This window comes from Macrotis lagotis, chromosome 7 (genome assembly GCF_037893015.1).
Source record: "Macrotis lagotis isolate mMagLag1 chromosome 7, bilby.v1.9.chrom.fasta, whole genome shotgun sequence".
Lineage (NCBI taxonomy): Eukaryota > Metazoa > Chordata > Mammalia > Peramelemorphia > Peramelidae > Macrotis > Macrotis lagotis.
Genome location: NC_133664.1, coordinates 198020735 through 198034050, shown reverse-complemented (window position 1 = coordinate 198034050; position 13316 = coordinate 198020735). Strand labels below are relative to the sequence as shown.

The window sequence follows — 13316 nt, the reverse complement described above, 5'->3', positions numbered from 1 at the left end:
AGAGAGAGAGAGAGAGAGAGAGAGAGAGGGAGAGAGAGAGAGAGAGATGAGGCCTTTCTTGGGGCCACATGGCCTATAGTGGGGAGGGAAGAGAAGGGGGTGGAATGGTCTTCAGGGTCTTCTTTCCTTAACATATGGCTTTACCATATCCCTCAGATTTGAATTAAGATGAAAAAAAAACCCTAATGTGCTCAGGCAGGAAGGTTTTAAGCTATGGAAGTTTTATCTGTACAACTAATGGAAAAAGACTGCTTTCAACCACAGAGTAGGCCAACTGAAGAATGTCCACACATGCACAGTTTCTTCAGTCTCCTAGAAACGGATCTCCCAGAGTTTTCACATGAGTAGTGCCAACTTAAATAAGTAGTCTAGGCATGCCACAAACCCCTATTATACCCTTATTTTATAGATCAGGGAACTAAAACCCAAAGAAGTTTAGGGACTCAACCAGTGTCACACAGGTAGAAAGTGGCAGAGCCAAGATTCAAACTCAGTTCCCCTAACTCTAAGTTCAGCATTCTTTCCATTGCAAAAACAATTATTATGAAGTCATTTTCTAACTTGGAGTCCCATGACCTAAATCTGCCTCTCTGTAACTTCTGCCCATTGATCTTTTAGTTTTGTCCTCTAGGACCAAAAAGAGCAAGTTCCTTATAACACTGGAGAAAAAATTAAAATGTTCCTTCTGTCATCATTTCCAAATTTTCTATAGTTATACCACATACTTTTATTTTTTTTTTTGTAAGGCAATAGGGTTACGTGGCTTGCCCAAGGCCACACAGCTAGGTTATTATTAAGTGTCTGAGGCTGGATTTGAACTCAGGTACTCCTGACTCCAGGGCCGGTGCTCTATCCACTGCACCACCTATCCACCCCTTTTATTTTTATTAAAGTCATGATTCTTCATGCTTTTTTAAAGTGTAATTATCTTAACTTCTATTTTTGTCTAATAAGAATTTATTATAATTTATAACAATAAACAAAAATTCTGGCAATATAATTTATAAAATCCTTTAAATTTTTCATATTTATAGGAAAACAGTAATGATATTATCAGTGCGATAAGTGAATTTATACATACAGAATTCATGTAAAAGAAGTATAGCAGGAGGATAACTTCAGATACTGGGTCTTCAAAATTCTTGAAGACTAGTTATGAGTCAGTACTCTCAATCTGTATGACTTACCCTACTCAAACTGTCATTTGCTTTTAGATTTTAATCTCTTTTAATCTAAAGGCATATAAATTCAGCTATATGTTTATATGCAAAACAATTTATAGTAAACTTGTTTCTACCTAGAGCTTATGATTATAATACACTTTTTTGTGTTAGTATTACACAAGCAAATGTAACACCCTGTTACAATAATTAGTTCATTTTAAGTCTGGGAAAATATAATGGCCCCTAAGGTCCACAGGGCTCCCTCCTCTGAAGCTTTAGGGAATTTATGTTAGATGAAAAGTTGTGAATACAATGACAATCATTTCAAGTCCCCATTAGGAAAATTCTTAATATTTAGGCAAAAATTTGGCTCTCTGCCTTAATTTATATTTATAATTCTCTCTAGTTGATGCCTAGTATCTTTTTGGTTGGTACAACATTAAAGTTACCAAACAACAAAGCAAATTATACTGATATGTCTATGGATAGATAGACACTGAGAGGGGAGGTTGGGGAAAGAACAAACCCTTGTCTTGGAATTTCCCTCAGCCTTTGAGTAGTTGGGAACGTGGTTGCATCTACTTCAAGGTGCCTGTAGAGATAATAATTCCCCTCACATTTCCCTTCTCTGCCACAATTCAGGCCTTAATCATCATCATCATTATTAATATTTATATAGCACTTACAATGTATAGGACACTATGCTAAGCTCTTCATAATTATTATCTTATTTTTCATAATTATTATTTCATTTAATCTTTACAACAACCCTGGGAAATGAGTCCTATTATTATCTCAATTTTTGACCTGTTCAGAATCATAGAGCTAGTGTCTGAGACTAAATTCAAACTCAGATCTTTCCAGGCCCTAAACTCTATCTGTTACCTTTGCTGTTTTATTGGTTGTCCTTGGACTTTCTGGGTTTATCCAGCTCTACTCTGTATGATCCCAGTACTTCCACTCCACTTTGAGCCCCTCAGAATCTCTATCTGGTTCTGAAGTCTTACCTCCTACTTTTTCTCAAGAATGTGCCGCCATGAGATTTTGTTGATACATTCGCAATTTGAAGGCAATCTAATTGAAAGGTAAAACAATCATAGATAGATAATAGATAATAGAAAGCTATAACAATGGTATCTTGCTTTGCTGATATAAGAAGTTTAGGAAGAGGTTAGATGCTCTCTCTAGATTTACATTTATATCTACTCTGGTTAACCCCTGGCCTCTATGTAATTGAGGTGAAATTCAAGTTAGTGGGTACATTTGGGGGGTTTTTTAGGTTTTTGCAAGGCAATGGGGTTAAGTGGCTTGCCCAAGGCCACATAGCTAGGTAAATTATTAAGTGTCTGAGGCCAGAATTGAACTCAGGTCTTCCTGACTCCAGGGCCCAGGCTCTATCCACTGTGCCACCTAGCTGCCCCAGTGGGTATGTTTAAGTTATTATTATTGTTCTCTTCTTGTTTGTATGTTTACATAATGAGAGAATAGATTATACTCTAATGTCTGTGAATACAAAGGCACCTTGATGGGAAGCTGGAGAAAGAGAAGACCTTTTCTCGGGGTTACCTTGAGTCCCTGAATAGTGTGGGTCAACTAGTAATATCAACTCAGGTCATTTGTTCTGAAATGTTTGGAGAACTAAAACAGAAAAGGCAGCATAGTTTTGGAATCCCAACTTAGGCTCACCTCTATGAGCATATGCTCTAGTTCTAGCTAAAATTTTAGTCAATGTGCAGAAAAAAGTGTCCTTTTCCCACCACTCATGGAAAGTCTCAGAGAGAAGTAGTTGCAAGGCACACATTCAGGAGAGTGGAAAAGAGTGAAAGCAGTCACTCCTTTTAAACTATTGTAGTACCATTTCCACCACTGAGAGATAGGGCACCAAGGGATAACTAAGGATTTTCTATGTCATTGTAAAATACCACCTTCTTCAGCACTTAACCAGAATATACAAGGTGCAGTGAAAGTGGAGCAAGGTTTAGGAGATCAGAGGGTTCTCTCTTGATTATTCTTCAATTATATTTATTTTTAATATGAATGGATAAGGTTTATCTTTCACTTAATAAACACCAAAAAGGGGGCAGCTAGATGATGTAGTGGTTAGAGCATCAGCCCTGGAGTCAGGAGGACCTGAGCTCAAATCTGACCTCAGACACTTAATAATTACCTAGCTATGTGACCTTGGGCAAGTCATTTAACTCCATTGCCTTGCCAAAGAAAAAAAAAAGAAACATCAGAAAAAGAACATTTTTGTGTGTAAAGTAGAACACAAAAAGATATGAAAGCATATATCTCTCCATTTACTTTTTAAAAATAATAATATATGATAAATGTTATTAACCAATAATAATAAATTCAACAATTATTTTCTTTCAAAATAGATTTTATTGGTCATTTTTTGCAATGCCTAATTTCTCCTGTATCATGTTCCCTCCTCTCCCATAAAAGCCATCTTTTATATCAAAGAATCTTTAAAATAATTCTTATTAATATCATTTTTTTAAATTTAAGGTAACAGGTTTAAGTGACTTGCCCAAGGTCACATAGCTAAGCAATCATTAAGTGTCTGAGGTCTGATTTGAATTTAGATCTTCCTGATTCCAGGCCTAGTACTCACCACCTAGCTACGCTATCATTGGTTTTTTAAATCATTTAAATTTTCTCCTGTTTTTCTTCTCCTCTTTCCTCTTAGAAAGTCATCCCTTATAATTAATGATTTTTTTCATTAAAATAGTCAAAAGAAAAAATCAGCAAAACCAATTCATACATCAAAAAATTTTTGATAATATTTTAATATTCTAAACTCATAGTCCATCCCCACCCCTACAAACAAGGGTAGGGAAAAAAGAAACTGTCTTCTGATAACTCTCCTTTCTGGTCCAGCTTGTTCTTTATAATTTTTCTGGATGCATCTTTGACTGTTTTGTTATTATTCTTTCCACCAGTTCATGTCAGTATTTCCATGCTTCTCTCTCTTCATCATATTCATTATCCCATAATCTGCTTAACCATTCTCCAATCCTCGGACATTGACTGTTTCTAGTTCTTTGCTACTATAAAAAAGTATGGCTATAAATAGTTTTTATATATGAATCCTTTCTTTTTGTTAATGACTTATTTGGAACATATGCCTCACAGTGGAATCTCTGGATCAAAAAGCACATGACAGTTAGTCATGTTATTTCCATAATTCTAAATTGATTTTCAGATTAGCTATAACAATTCACAGCTCCATTAACATTGCTTCAATGTGCCATTGTTTTCACAATCCCTCTCACATTGATTATTACCATGTTTTGTCATTTAAGTTATTTTTGCTAGGTGTGGGGGTGAAACCTTAGGATTATTTTTATTTGATTTCTCTTATCAGATACTTGATTACTGTTTCATTTAGTTTGCAATTCTTTTGACAACTTTTTGTTCCTACATTTTGACCATTTTTCTATTGGGGGATGGCTTTTTTTATATTTGTTAGTTGTCTAACTCTTAGATATTCAAACCTTATTAAAAAGGTTTAATGCAAAGATATTTTTGTCCAACCCTTTCCGTGCTGCCCAGAAGAGGATTCCATAGGGTGTTGTTCACAGTTTCCATCGTAACTTTAAAGGGAAACTTTCACAATGTCTGGAGCCCTAGATGTCTTGCAGATGAAAGAGGAGGGTGTCCTCAAATTCCTTGCTGCAGGGGACCCATTTAGGTGGCACCAATTTGGACTTCCAGATGCAACAGTATATCTACAAAAGGAAGAGTGACAGCATCTATATCATCAATTTGAAAAGAACTTGGGAAAAGCTTTTGCTCATGCCATTGTTGCCATTGTTGCCATTGAAAATCCAGCTGATGTTAGTGTCATCTCATCCAGGAACACTGGCCAGAGAGCTGTTCTGAAATTTGCTGCTGCCACTGGAGCTGCACCTATTGCTGGACGCTTCACCCCAGAGACCTTTACTAACCAGATCCAGGCAGCTTTCAGGGAGCCTCGCCTCTTGGTGGTCACTGATCCTCATGTAGATCATCAGCCTTTGACTGAAGCATCATATGTTAACCTTCCAACCATTGCACTGTGCAACACAGACTCCCCACTTCACTATGTGGACATTGTCATTTCATGTAACAACAAGGGAGCTCACTCAGTGGGTCTGATGTGGTGGATGCTGGCCCGAGAAGTCCTGTGGATGTGTGGTACCATCTCCCGTGAGCACCCATGGGAGGTCATGCCTGATCTTTACTTCTACAGAGATCCAGAGGAGATTGAAAAGGAAGAGCAGGTGGCAACAGAGAAGGCAGTGACAAAGGAGGAATTTCAGGGTGAATAGACTGCACCTGCCCCAGAATTCACTGCTGTTCAGCCAGAGGTAGCTGATTGGTCTGAGGGTGTCCAGGTACCATCCGTGCCCATTCAGCAGTTCCCTACTGAACACTGGCGTGCTACTGAGGACTGGTCTGCAGCTCCTACTGCTCAGGCCACTGAATGGGTAAGAACTACCACAAAGTGGTCCTAAGTCCTAATAGTGTTGGAAAAATGCTGATGGAAAATAAACATTGGTTTCTTAACAAAAAAATAAAAGATATTTTTGTCCAATTGATCACTTTCATTTTTTCTAAATACATTAAATTCATTTGAGAAAAAGTTTTTCAATTTCAAGTAATAAAAATGATCTATTTTGCTTTGGTCATTTTCTTTATCCCTTGTTATGACCTATCTGTAGCTATGAAATATATATATATATATATATATATATATTTCATAGCTACAGAGATATATATATATATATATATATATATATATATATATATATATATATATAAAATGGGTTCCTCTTCCAATGTTTTAAAATAGAATGATCTTCACATTTAGGTTATGTATCATTTTGAATTTATTATAAAATATGGTATAAGATGTTGACCTTATTTCTGGCAGACTGCTTTCCATTTTTCCCATCAGATCTTACCAAGTAGAATATTCTTTCCTAAGTAATTTGCATTTTCAGGTTTATCAAAAAATATCTGGATTGCATTCCATCATTTCTGATTCTGGCTTGTCTTTTCAGTTTCATTATCTATTTTTCTATTTTTTATTTCCACTATTAAATTATTTCAATGATTTTTGCTTTATAATAAAATTGAGGTCTGGATGTACTATTTTTCCTCTTCATAACTTTTTTCCCCCTCCTTTCCTTATTATTCTAGATCTTACATACCTCCAAATAAATTTGCTTATTATCTTTATTTAATTCAATAAAATATCTCTTTTGTAGTTTGACTGGTGTATAAAATTAAATCTATAAATTAATTTTCATAATATTGATATTTTTATTATATTGGCATGGCCCAGTGAATGCTGACATTCATCTAGACATTTGTCACAATTTAAGGTGTATTTTGTGATGAGCCTTTACAATTATTGAATGTATTGTAGTAGATTCATTCCCAAATATTTTATGAATTTTATAATTATTTTGAATATTATTTCCCATTCTATTACTATCTCCTGGATTTAGTTATTTTGTTTTAGGTTTATGCAAGGCAAACAGGGTTAAGTAGCTTGTCCAAGGCCACACAGCTAGGTAATTATTAAGTATCTGAGGCAAGATTTGAACCCAGACACTCCTGACTCCAGGGCTGGTGATTTATCCACAGTGCCACCTAGCTGCCCTGATTTAGTTATTTTTATTAAAAAAAAAATGCTATTGATTTTTCTGTTTATTTTGTTGTCTCAAGTAGTTTCTTTGTTGATTCCATAGGATATTCTAAGTAAACAATCATGTTATTAGTAAATAGGCTAATCTAAATGTCATATTAATTTTGTCTTTTTGCTATGACAAGCATTTCTAAAACTATAACACATAAAAGTGGGAAAGAATACTTTCTTTATTCTTGTATTTTTGGGAAATCTTCTAATATATGACCATTGCATATAACACTTCCCTTTTTGGTTTTTTTAATCAAATATTATCAATTTTTTTAAAAAAGATCCTTCTATGCCTATGCTTTATAGGGTTTAGTTTGGGTTTCTAAGGCTTTTTGACATGGTTCGGAATTTTGGATTTTGAATTTAAGCCCATATTTCTTTGTTTGGTCTAGTTCCTCCTTGGTCATAATGAATCATCTCTTGAATAAATTGCTATATTCACACATAACAAAAATCAAAAACAAACATTTCCACATCCAAAGCAGATCAGAAGAAAAAAATTACATATAAAAATGCAAATTTCTCCCACATAAAGCTTGCTTTTGTTAAGTGTGTATAATAAAAATCAAAGCTACCCTGCTAACATTCCTCCCCAAATCTCACTAAAGAAACAACAAAAAGCCCTTATCACAAATAAGCATCAACAAAATAAATTTATGCATGTTCAAGTCTGAAAATATGTCTTGTTTTTTTTCTTGATTCCATCACATTGCTGTTGCAAAGTGTGTAGATTAAATCATCATTATTCCTTTAGAGCTATGATTGTTCATTGCATTGATCAGTTTTTACATCTTTCAACAGTTTTTTTTACAATGTTGTTATTGTAAAAATTATTCTCAGTTTCTGCTTACTTTACATCTATTCATATACATTTTTGTAGGTTTCTCTGAAACTGTTCCTTTTATCATTTTTATGTCACAATAAAATATGATAATTTGTTCAACCATTCCTCAATTGATTGACAATATTTAGGTATTTTGTGTACTTAATCTATTCAACTGACAGACTTTATAGTTTTATAATTAGCACTAAATCAGTTTTTTAAAATCAATTTTGGTTTATCTTCAGTTCTGAATTCTCACCCTTCACCCATTAAGAAGGCAAGCAAAGTGAGGCAGCTAGGTAGCACAGTGGATAGATCACCAGCCCTAGAGTTAGGAGGATCTGAGTTCAAATCCGAAATCAGACACTTAATAATTCCCTAGCTGTGTGACCTTGGGCAATTCACTTAACCCCATTGCCTTAAATTTTAAAAAAAGTTTTTTAAAAAAGGCAAGGAAAACAAAATCTATTAAAAATATGTATAGTCATACATAATAAAATTTAAGCTAGCTTCCACATGGTTATCAAAATGTTTAGGGTAATTTACCTTTTCTGGCAGGTGGGTGGGAAAGGAGTCTCACTTGGATATGTTTTATTGGCTTCTCACCTCTGATGTCAATCGATAATATTTATTAAGCACCTGTGCAATGGGCCAGACACTAGAGACACAGGAACCAAAGATGAAACAGTTCTTGCCTTCAAGGAATTTAAATTCCTTCAGGGGAGACATGTTTCCATGTTGTACATTGATCCAAATTGAGTGTGATGAGAGAGAAATCATAACCTTAAAGAAGAGACAAGTTTAAGAGGTAACAAGATCAGACAATAAGATATCTGATTTTTTTCCCTAAATTAAAGGGAATAGTCCTTGAATTTTGTTCAAATTCCATGGTTCTTTAGCTGGATACAGATGGTATTCTCCTTTGCCAACAGCCCCAAATTTTCCCTGATTGTTGCACTGATGGAATGAGTGAGTCCATCAAGGTTGATCATCGCCCCCATGTTGCTGTTAGGGTGTACAGTATGTTTCTGGTTCTGCTCATCTCACTCAGCATCAGTTCATGCAAATCACTCCAGGCTTCCCTGAATTCCCATCCTTCCTAGTTTCTAATAGAATAATAGTGTTCCATGACATACATATACCACAGTTTGCTAAACCATTGCCCAATTGAAGGACATTTACTTGATTTCCAATTCTTTGCCACCACAAACAGGGCTACTATAAATATTTTTTGTATAAGTGATGTTTTTACCCTTTTTCATCATCTCTTCAGGGTATAAACCCAGTAGTGGCATTTCTGGGTCAAAGGTATGCACATTTTTGTTGCCCTTTGGGCATAGTTCCAAATAGCTCTCCAGAAGTGTTGGATGAGATCACAGCTCCACCAACAGTGTAATAGTGTCCCAGATTTCCCACAACCCTTCCAGCAATGATCATCATTCTTTCTGGTCATATTGGCCAGTCTGAGAGGTGTGAGGTGATACCTCAGAGAAGCTTTAATTTGCATTTCTCTAATAATTAATGATTTAGAGCATTTTTTCATATAGCTATGGATTGCTTTGATCTCCTCATCTGTCAATTGCCTTTGCATATCCTTTGACCATTTGTGAATTGTGGAATGGCTTTTTGTTTTAAAACTATGAATCAGTTCTCTGTATATTTTAGAAATGAGTCCTTTGTCAGAATCATTAGTTACAAAGATTGTTTTCCAATTTACTACATTTATTTTGATCTTGGTTACAGTGGTTTTATCTGTGCAAAAGCTTTTTAATTTAATATAATCGAAATCATCTAGTTTGTTTTTAGTGATATTCTCCATCTCTTCCTTAGTCATAAACTGATCCCCTTCCATAGATCTGACAGCTAAACTAGTCCTCAGTCTTCTAATTTGCTTATAGTATTTTTTTTATGTCTAAGTCCTGTAACCATTTGGATCTTGATAAAGGGTATTAGGTGTTAGTCTAATCTAAGTTTCTTCCATACTAACTTCCAATTATGCCAGCAGTTTTTATTAAAGAGGGAGTTTTTATCCCAATAGCTGGACTCTTTGAGTTTATCAAACAGCAGATTACTATAATCGTCTCCTGCTTTTGCACATAGTCTATTCCACTGGTCCACCACTCTATTTCTTAACCAATACCAAACAGTTTTTATGGCTGATGCTTTATAATTTAATTTTAGATCAGGTAGGGCTAAGCCACCTTCTTTTGCACTTTTTTTCATTAAGCTCCTGGAAATTCTTTACTTTATTTCTCCATATGAATTTACTTACAATATTTTCTAACTCATTAGTTTTTTGGAATTTTGATTGGTAAGGCACTAAACAGGTAGTTTAGTTTTGGTAGAATTGTCATTTTTATTATATTAGCTCTACCTATCCATGAGCAATTGATATTTGCCCAGTTATTTAAATCTGATTTAATTTGTGTGAGAAGTGTTTTATAATTGTTTTGAAAAAGTTTCTGAGTCTGTCTTGGCAAATAGACTCCCAGGTATTTTATATTGTCTGAAGTTACTTTGAATGGGATTTCTCTTTCTAGCTCTTCCTACTGTATCTTGCTAGACATATATAGAAAAGTTGAGGATTTATGAGGGTTTATTTTATATTTTGCAACTTTGCTAAAATTGCTAATTGTTTCCAGTAGTTTTTTGGATGATTTCTTGGGATTCTCTAGGTAGACTATCATGCCATCTGCAAAGAGTGAGGGTTTTGTCTCTTCCTTCCCAGTTCTAAATCCTTCAATTTCTTTTTCTTCTCTAATTGCTGAAGCTAACATTTCTAATATGATATTGAATAGTAGTGGTGATAATGGGCACCCTTGTTTCACCCCTGATCTTATTGTGAATGCCTCTAGCCTCTCTCCATTGACTATAATGCTTGTTGATGGTTTTAGATAGATACTGCTAATTATTGTAAGGAACAGTCCATTAATTCCTACACTCTCTAGTGTTTTTAGTAGGAATGGATGCTGTATTTTGTCAAAAGCTTTTTCAGCATCCATTGATATGATCATATAATTTCCTGATAGGTTTGTTGTTGATATAATTGAGTATACTAACAGTTTTCCTAATATTGAACTAACCCTGCCTTCCTGGGATAATTCCTACTTGATCATAATGTATTATCCTAGTGGTAACTTGTTGTAATTGGTTTTTTTTTTAGATTTTTCAAGGCAATGGGGTTAAGTGGCTTACCCAAGGCCACATGGCTAGGTAATTACTAAGTGTCTGAGGTCAGATTTGAACCCAGGTACTCCTGACTACAAGGCCGGTGCTCTATCCACTGTGCCACCTAGCCACCCCTTGTTGTAATTGTTTTGCTAAGATTTTATTTAAGATTTTTACATCTATATTCATCAGGGAGATAGGTCTATAATTTTCTTTCTCTGTTTTAACTCTTCCTGGTTTAGGTAACAGCACTATATTGGTTTCATAGAAAGAGTTAGGCAGAGTTCCATCTTTCCCTATTTTTCCAAAGAGTCTATATAGAATTGGAACCAATTTTTCCTTAAATATTTGGTAGAATTCACTTGTGAATCCATCAGGCCCTGGAGATTTTTTCTTGGGAAGTTCAATGATGGCTTGTTGAATTTCTTTTTCTGAGATAGGGTTATTTAGGCATTTAATCTCCTCTTCATTTAACCTGGGCAATTTATACTTTTGTAAATATTCATCCATTTCACTTAGATTATCAAATCTGTTGGCATAGAGTTGGGCAAAATTATTACTTTAATTTCCTCCTCATTGATGGTGAGTTCACCTTTTTCATTTATGATACTAGCAATTTGATTTTCTCCTTTTTTTTTTAATCAAATTGACCAGGGGTTTATCAATTTTATTGTTTTTTTTCATAATATCAAGTTTTGGCTTTATTTATTAATTCAATAGTTTTTTGCTTTTGATTTTATTAATTTTTCCTTTAATTTTTAGAATTTCGAATTTGGTATTTAATTGGGGATTTTTAATTTGTTCTTTCTCTAATTTTTTTAGTCGTACGTTTAGTTCATTGATTTCCTCTTTCTCCAATTTATTCATGTAAGCATTTAAAGCTATAATATATCCCCTGAGAGCCACTTTCAGTGAATCCCATAGGTTTTGGTATGTTGTTTCATTGTTATCATTATCTAGGATAAAATGGTTAATTCTTCCTATAAATTTGTTTTTTGGTCCACTCATTCTTTAAAATGAGGTTATTCAGTTTTCAGTTGGTTCTGGGTCTATATCTCCTTGGCCCAATATTGCATGTGACTTTTATTGCATTGTGATCTGAGAAAGAAATATTCACTATTTCTGCCTTTCTGCAGTTGATCATTAGGGTTTTATGCCCTTTTACATGGTCAATATTTGTATAAGTTCCATGTACTGCAGAGAAAAAAGGTATATTCCTTTCTATCCCTATTCAATTTCCTCCATAAGTCTACCATATCTAGTTTTTCTAACAATTTATTTACCTCCTTAACTTCTTTCTTGTTTATTTTATGATTTGATTTATCTAGATCTGAGAGCAGGAAGTTGAGGTATCCCACTAGTAGAGTTTTACTGTCTATGTCTTCCTGTAGTTCTTTTAACTTCTCCTCTAAGAATTTGGATGCTGTCCCATTGGGTGCATATATATTCAGTATTGAAATAGCTTTATTGTTTATGGTACCTTTTAGGAAGATAAAGTTTCCTTCCTTATCTCTTTTAATGCTATCTATTTTTGCTGCTGCTTTGTCTGAGATAAGGATTGCTACCCCTGTTTTTTTTTTACTTCAGCTGAAGCAAAATATATTTTGCTCCAACCTTTTACCATTACTCTATATTTATCTCTCTGCTTCAAATGAGTTTCTCGTAAAGCAGCATGTTGTCGGATTCTGGTTTTTAATCCACTCTGCTATTCGCTTATGTTTTAAGGAAGAGTTCATCCTATTCACATTCAAGGTCATGATTACTAATTCTTTATTGCCCTCCATGCTTTCTTCCCTCTGTTTGTATTTTCACCCTTCCCCCCCTTGATCCCTATTCCCCAGTATTTTGTTTCTGAATACCACCCCCTTCAGTGTGTTTGCCCTCCTACATCACCCCTCCCCTTTCTTTCCCCTTTCCCTTTTTCCCTTTTCCCTTCCCTTCCTTTTGTTAGTTACCCCTTTTTTCCCCACTCCCCCTCCCTTTCTCCATCCCCCTTCCCCTTTTCCCCTTTTAATACTTGAAAGGTTAGATGATTGCTAAGTTAACTAAGTATGTGTAAGTTGACTTTAAGCCAAGTCTGATGAGAAGATTCAGGTGTTTCTCCTCTGCTCCCTTCTTCCCCTCTATTACCATAGGTATTTTGTGCCTCTTAGTGTAATGAGATTTACCCCATTCAGTCCCCCCCTCCTCCCATCTCCTTCCTGTCCCCCTCTTTTTTTTAGGTTTTTGCAAGGCAAATGGGGTTAAGTGGCTTGCCCAAGGCCACACAGCTAAGTAATTATTAAGTGTCTGAGACTGGATTTGAACCCAGGTACTCCTGACTCCAAGGCTGGTGCTTTATCCACTATGCCACCTAGCAGCCCCTACACCACCTAGCCACCCCCTGACCCCCTTTTTAAGGAGGTAGTGTTTTTTTAGATCATTCTGAGTCATAGAAAATTGAGTATCTGTCACTTCTAGCTAAGTACAT

General features: G+C 35.1%; 1 pseudogene; it reads left to right on the top strand.

Moving 5' to 3' along the window:
* Positions 1 to 4783: 4783 nt before the first annotated feature.
* Positions 4784 to 5665, top strand: LOC141493951 (small ribosomal subunit protein uS2-like; annotated as a pseudogene).
* Positions 5666 to 13316: the final 7651 nt, after the last annotated feature.